This window comes from Glossina fuscipes, unplaced genomic scaffold, assembly GCF_014805625.2.
Source record: "Glossina fuscipes isolate IAEA_lab_2018 unplaced genomic scaffold, Yale_Gfus_2 0, whole genome shotgun sequence".
Lineage (NCBI taxonomy): Eukaryota > Metazoa > Arthropoda > Insecta > Diptera > Glossinidae > Glossina > Glossina fuscipes.
Genome location: NW_023998414.1, coordinates 34511892 through 34518697, shown reverse-complemented (window position 1 = coordinate 34518697; position 6806 = coordinate 34511892).

Genomic DNA, 6806 nt, shown 5'->3' with positions numbered 1-6806 from the left:
AAATAACGAATATAAGGAAAAGCAACGTAGAAATAATTTTATATTTACATTGATTATTGATGAGGTAAAGAACTAAAAAGAAAAAGAATTTAAAATAAATAGCAAGATACTGGAGTTTACCGTCAGAATTGAACAAAGCAAAATAGCTGTCAAAACGTAAAGATAAGTAAGAATATAATAGTCGGTCACTAAATGCGCTACACCGCATTGTCAAACACAGTTATCATTTTTACTAGAACACGAAAATTATGTCTTGTTTCTATCCGCCTGAGTGGCCGAAGGCGGGGAATCTCGACTAGTTACATAATGGTCGTGGGTTCGATAGCCTTAGATGCTAGTGCTTTAAGAGTTTAGTCTTAGAATTTATTTTTCTGGCGAAATCAATAATAATAATACATCTTGTTTCTTTATAAAGGCATATTTTTCAAGTGCGTATTTGTGGGGAAACGGGACCGAATTGTAACCTAAAAAAACCTTGTGTTACTAGTTTAATCCTTACAAAGGGCAGGATCCAAAAATAGGCATAGATGATCTAAATTGTATAGAGTTCATTTCTTTTGTATGAAATTGCTATTATGGTTCAAGTTTCAATCCCATATATTAAAATGTAGACATATATCCTCTACAATAGATCAATATACGTGCAGATCCTTATTAGGGTAGGATTTAACAAAGAGGGAGAGATGGTCCAAATTTGGCACAGCTAATTTTTTTATGTTAAATTACTATTATGATATGATTTTCATCTTCAAGAATTGAAAATTATACCTTTTTGTCGCATGAACTTCAGTCTTCATTATATGAGAAGGGGTTCAGAAATTAACCAAGGCAGTCCAAAGTTTTCATACCAATTTAGAATACCGAAAAGCTACTGCTTAACCACTTTTGCCGAGAAATTTTGAAAGTTAAAATTCTTTTCCATATAACGACTTTTCAAAATAGAGCGTTGTAGAGGAAGTGGTCGAAAAAGTGGATCTATCCGAACCATTCTCAATAGCGATCGTCTTTGACTGGAAACATGTCACTGTACCAAATTTCATCAAAACATCTGAAAAATTGCGACCTCTAGCTTGAACAAAAATTTACATGGGCAGGTAATAGGTAGACAGACAAACAGGCTTAGATTAATTCAGATTACAATTTTGAATCAATCGGTATAATAAAAGATGGGGCTATCTTAAGCCCTTCAGAGTGTTACATACGTCGGCAGGAACTTAACATACCCTGTACCACAAGTGGTACAGACGACATAAGTTTCTGTTTTGATGGCATTTTTGTTACAACATTTACATGCATATAACTAGCCGATCAAGTTATTTGCTAGTTGAAAAGCAACTCCTTAAACTTTTAAGCCGATGGTTCATTTCAGCTAATCGAGGTCTTTGGCCAAACCCATAATGATACGTTATTCTTTGTTTCGGGATGAGACTTCAACTTTGGCCACTTTTCACGACACTTTCTACGAATTGATAATTCATATGGCTTGGTATATATGCAAATAAAAAAAAAAAGAAGTTATTTATATAATTTATTACCATGTTGATGAATGAAGATCAGGCAGTAAGAGCAATTTATTTCAATTTTTTTTTTTATTTATCCGCCTGGGTGACCGAGTAGGCAAGCAACTCAATGGTCGGGGGTTCAAGTCCCAAGTGCGGTAGACTTTTTCAATAAAACCGATAGCCTTAAATGCTAGTGTTTCCTACGTTTAGTCTTAGATTTTACTGCTCTGGCTAAAAAACTAATAATAGTAATATATATATATATTATTATGTTTGTTGACACCTGCCAACACGCAAAAATCATTCTTTTTCTACGTCAGCTCTAATATACATAACGTTTTAACACATTGTGACGTCAAAACCTCCTCTAGAAATTTTGCGTTTCTATTCAAGTCCTTTCGAAATTAAATTCGCTTTACTCAAGTGTGATTTGTACGTTTTATTAACAACTCTTAGGAGATTTATGTGCAAATTATTTACAGGGTTTATATTTTAAAGTGCTTCTGGTTTCGTCCTCTTGAGTATTGCGATTCCATTCTCTTGACTCGACTGGCTTTGCCTTCCGCAAATATTCTGCTTATAAATCTGTAGAAAATTTCTTTACTTAACACTTTTAACTTTGGGTCACTATTTATTCAATAATAACTTATTATTTTAATATTGACTTATAATACAGTCTTGAACTAGAAGTTAAGAAAGCGTTACTTGTTGCATAGAACATGTTCTTTCTCTTATTAAAATACCATACCTTTTACATATGTATTTGCTTTTACCATTTTTACCAATTTTGTTACTTAAAAAATCGTTTAGTTTTCGTGCAAACTCAAGCCATCAAAGGTGGGATTTTGGTAAAAATATGTTTAGTATGCACGTTTTATCGCGTATAACGCTCATAATTACCTATACTAAACTCTAGAAGTTTTAAATTAAAGATGTTCGTAACTTTCGGAAGGCTTTAAAAATTCTTCTTAATGAACTAGAAGAAGAAAAGAAAATACGTGCCACTTAATCCAAGCTTCTCAAAGCTTTTGGTCTGAATATTAACTAGATCCATTATCGTTGGCGATCGTTACGTTTATTGCGCACTTTATGTTAAGATAATAAAAGACAGACCCACTGGACGGTTGTTTCCACAAAACCTACTATATAATAGCAGAAGTGTAAGCAATAAAAAAAAACTTACATTGTCAATACATAATTTTTCTCAACTGGCGGTTTATTTGTACTTATTGCTGCTTTGGTTGACAATAAATCTGCAAGCCAATTCGGTATCTAGAGCAGTTAAATCATTATCAAATTTATGCACCTTCGTTTGTTACTGTAAAACGTTCAAATTTGTGCACAATTTGCATTTTATTTCATCTGAGGAAGCAGTAGGGTTTTTTTTTTTTTTATTGTTTAACAGCTACAAATAAATGTAAAAATAAATTGTTTTTCGTTTTTATTTGCTTTTGCATTCAAATTTAATGGTAGCAGCGAAAATGATGACGTAAGTTAAATGTAATGTAAATGAAAACGATCACGAACTTTCGGCTTCAGTCGTTAACTACTAGAAAGATTGTCTTATGTAAGCTATCAAAAATACATTTTTACTGTTGGTTGTTAGAAAAGAAACCAAAAAACAATATGAATTGCTTCTTTGTGAATACGAACAGTTCTAATCGGAAACTAACAACAAGTATCCTAATAGAGTAAAAAAATTAAGCAATAATTTTTTTTTTCATTTAAGTACATATGTTTGCATATATCATTACATCTATATAAGGAAAGGGTCCACTTTAATAGTAAAGGAAGTTTGAATGAAAGACTTACTCGATAATAGAGACTCAAATAAGGAGGATAGCAACTCGACTTATGTAAAGGAATTCATCTCATTGACTTAGCCCAGATTTACTCTACATCCGCAACGGCAACTCTGTTCAAGCGCTGTTGTCATATTTTTCTCTTTGTGAAAAAATTTTTGCAATTTATTCTTCTATTTATTTTCTTTATTGCGTTATACGTTTTTAAAAGTTTTCAAACTTATTACTATTTATTGAACTTTTTGTGTGTTCATTGCGAAAACTGTTCATCGCGGATACCGTACGTGTTTTCCTTTAAATAAAAAAAAAATAAAAAAAATAAAAAATAAAAAACATCTGACATTTTATTCAGTAGTTTCCCAAACGTTTTCAAGTGAGTGGTTATTTCACAAATAATAAACAATAGACAACAATAAGGCATAATGGCCCCGGGGCCGCCAGATAAAAACTGGAATAGATTTCATCTATTAGCTGACACATCCCCCCAAAGAAAAAAAAGTAAAAATTCCGATTTTGCGGTTGTGCCAATCAATAATATAACTCCTATTGATAAAAAATATATTGTTATTTCTTCAACCGATGCTAGAATAACAATTTCCCAAATTAGCCCTTTTGCTATAAAAAAAGCTCTGGATAGCATTACAACGTACATCGACTCCATCTCGATTCTACGCGATGGAAATTTACTGGTCCTCGCTGGGAACCCGCGCGCAACCGAAAAGCTCATAAAGACCAAATCTTTAGCTAATCGATGTGCTATTTCAGCTAAACTACATGAGAAACTTAACTCGGTTCGAGGCGTAATTTATGCCCCTTGCTTAAAGCATGTGCCGGAAGATGAAATTGTCCGCGAAATGGGCAATCAAGGAGTGACTGAAGTATATAAATTCACCAAACTGAATAATGACGGAAAAACACGCTCTCCTACAGGAAGGATTATTTTAACTTTTGATCGCTATCGATTACCGCGAACAGTTGATGAGGCCTGGTATAAATGTAAAGTAGAACTATACATTCCAAATCCTATGAGGTGTACAAATTGCCAACGCCTGGTTCATACGGCAAAAAGATGCATTAGTGCTGCATCTTGTGCTAACTGTGTACATCCTCCACATGCTGAAAGCTGTACCCGTAGTTTCTGCATAAATCGCAATGATCAACACTCAGCGTTAGACAAACAATGCCCACGTTTTGTACAGATGCGTGAAATACTAAAAATCAAAACAGAAAATTACTGTAGCATGAGCGAAGCGCGACGCACATACCGGGAAAGAAATCCATCTGTAGCCCATGGAAATGGCAAAAGTAATACCTACGCTGCTGTTGCCTCGCAAATCGAGCCTAGTAAGACTTTAACTCCAACTGCTTCCAATGAAAAACCTGTTCCACCATTAACCAAAAATTATATTGCGAAACCAGTTACATCACCCGCCGAAGATGATATTGAAAAAACCAAAGCAACTGCAAATATTGAAAAAATTAAAACAACAACACATATGCTAAAATCTAATATACCAAATTCTCCAGAATCTCCAGCTCTCAACTTTACTCAACAAATCACAAGTGGTAATGAATCCATTCTTTCATCCATTAATCAACCATCAATTTCAAATTATTCACGTGCGCCAAGTCGTTGCGCTTCAAATGTACCAAATCACCTAAGTACAGATTATTCTGCTGGTAAGAATAAATCATTCACGAAAAATTCCTATAGCGACCTTCTCGACGGAGACGCTGACATGTCAACTTAACCCTCCCTCCACTCTGCTTACATGTCATTACAATTAAATAAAGTTTTTAAAATTCTACAATGGAACATTAAGGGACTTATTAATAATTTTGATGAACTCCGTACATTCATCAGTGATTTTAATCCAACATTTTTATTGCTTCAAGAAACCCATTGTAGAAGCTCTTTTAATCCTATTCCACCCAAATCATATACTGGATACTTCACGAATGCTGATCAAAATTCATATTCCAAACAAGGAGTAGGTGTTTTTATAAAATCAAGTGTACTTCAAAAACGCATAAATTTAAGCTCAAATATACAAGCCGTAGCGATACAAATATTGTTAAATATAAAACTTACAGTGCTTTCGCTCTGTATTCCACCTTCGCAATCGTTTTCTCAGCAAGAACTCTACAATTTATTCTCCGTACTTTCCCCCCCATTAATTATATGCGGCGATTTCAACAGCTGGAATACTATCTGGGGCTCAACAGTGAACAACACTCGCGGTACTGTTTTAGGAAAGGCCTTTTTTCAAAGCAACCTTTGCGTTTTAAATGATGGAAAACCAACGCACTTCTCAACTCATCATACTTTTTCACATATTGATTTAACATGTTGCTCTCCCTCACTTCGTCCTTTGGATTCCTGGTCTATTTCTGATGATCTACATAATAGTGATCACTTTCCAATCATAATCGATCTTAAACTTTCAACGTCCTCCGCTACTCCAGCAAAACAGGCCAAATTCCTCCTAGATAAAGCGGATTGGATCAATTACTCCAAACAGTTGGAGTCATTTTTCAATTCAAAGCCATTTAACGGGAACTGCAACCATGATGCTGCTATTATGTCTAAAGCGATTCGCACGGCTGCTCATCTTTCTATTCCTCAATTCAACACCTCTTTTAAACGAGCTAGGGTTCCTTGGTGGAACAACACGCTTTCGTTTTTGAGGAAAAATAAAATGGATCTATGGCACCGCTTTAAGAGATGTCCTGATCAGAATCACTTGTTATTATACAAAAAGGCCAATGCTCTATTCAGGAAGGAATTACGGAAATCAAAAGCACTTAGTTTCGAACTTTTCTCGAGACGAATTCACAGAAATACATCAATGAAAGTTGTCTGGAACAAAATCAACAGACTTAATGGGACTTCAAACCTGAACGAAATTCAGGTGCAGGTTCCATTGGGAGTGCAGAGTGCACTTTAACTTTAACTGACGCAGATGAGATTTCTAATTACTTCGGAAAAGAGTGGTGCGAATACTTCTCTGACAGCCACTTCTCCAGTGCTTTCATCGAAAATAAAAGGACTCCAATATCTCTTTTAAATAATATCGATAGATGTGCCATGTTCCTGGAAAACTGCGTATCTACCTCAGAACTTGGAAGTTGTCTCTTCAATTTGAAGGGGAAGACACCTGATCTAGACCGCATCTCATACCAAATGATCAGTGCTATGTCTAAGTCTAGTAAAAAGAAATTACTGGACCTATATAATACGGTATTTATGACTGGCCATATACCCTACATGTGGAAACTGGCAACAGTTGTTCCAATTCCAAAGTCAAAAAATGTCTGCATCGCATCAGATTATCGCCCAATTTCTCTTTTATCTTGCCTCTCTAAGGTATTAGAGAAGATTATGGCATCTAGATTATCTTGGTTTCTTGAGTCCAAGAACCTGATAACAAAGTAACAAGTTGGTTTCAAGCGGGGTAGAGGATGCATCGACGCTCTGTTACATATTGATTATTTCACAAGC